This window comes from Pollachius pollachius (assembly GCF_949987615.1).
Source record: "Pollachius pollachius genome assembly, chromosome: 2".
NCBI classification, from domain to species: domain Eukaryota; kingdom Metazoa; phylum Chordata; class Actinopteri; order Gadiformes; family Gadidae; genus Pollachius; species Pollachius pollachius.
In genome coordinates, this window is record NC_136935.1 from 5,726,806 (window position 1) to 5,727,585 (window position 780).

The window sequence follows — 780 nt, forward strand, 5'->3', positions numbered from 1 at the left end:
GAAGTTCCTCAAACAAAAAGAAGACAATGGTGCATAATATTATTGCATGCTCTTTTGGTATTATCCATTCGATCGTAGATCTCGCATTCACATTCCATCACCAATACATTGACACCTTGATGTTAAATAGGCCATTACATGTTTGCAATTGGACACTACAACAGTAAGAATCCGACTGACGAGGAATATGGTGCAGGCAAGATCGTAGCCCTTGTAAACAGCAATGATATAAACCTGGACATGCAGTTCTCCTGAGTGAAATCCATTTCATATTTTTTGTAATAGTTTGCCCAGGTTACTTTTTAACCCGGCAGTTATTTGTTGGATGTGTTGAATGAGAGTATTTATAGTATCTTTCCCCTTCGTATGGCCTATTTGTACATATGCATATTAAAAAAGGTATTTTGCTTATAATGTTCAGATATATAATTAATCCTTATTTTAAATTCAGTTTCTAATAAAATTGTAAAAAAAATATATACATTTTCTTCCTTTGTATCATCTCTGAAACTAGAGAGAGAAGAGCCAAGGTCTTAGATTCAGAGTGACAAGTTCTTAGCGGCATTTGTTATAAAGATGTTTTTGTACTCTTTTCCGTTTTCAAGCTCATACACAATTAATACAGTTTTAGCAGCACTCTTAAAACTGTCTTAGGAACCGTTCCCGTCGGACCTTAGCATTTGTAAGGCTGAAAATAATTAAGATAAACTAAAAAAAGTTGTAGACTTTTACCAAATTTGACAACACTGGACAAATCTACTAATAAAACTAGGATCCCGG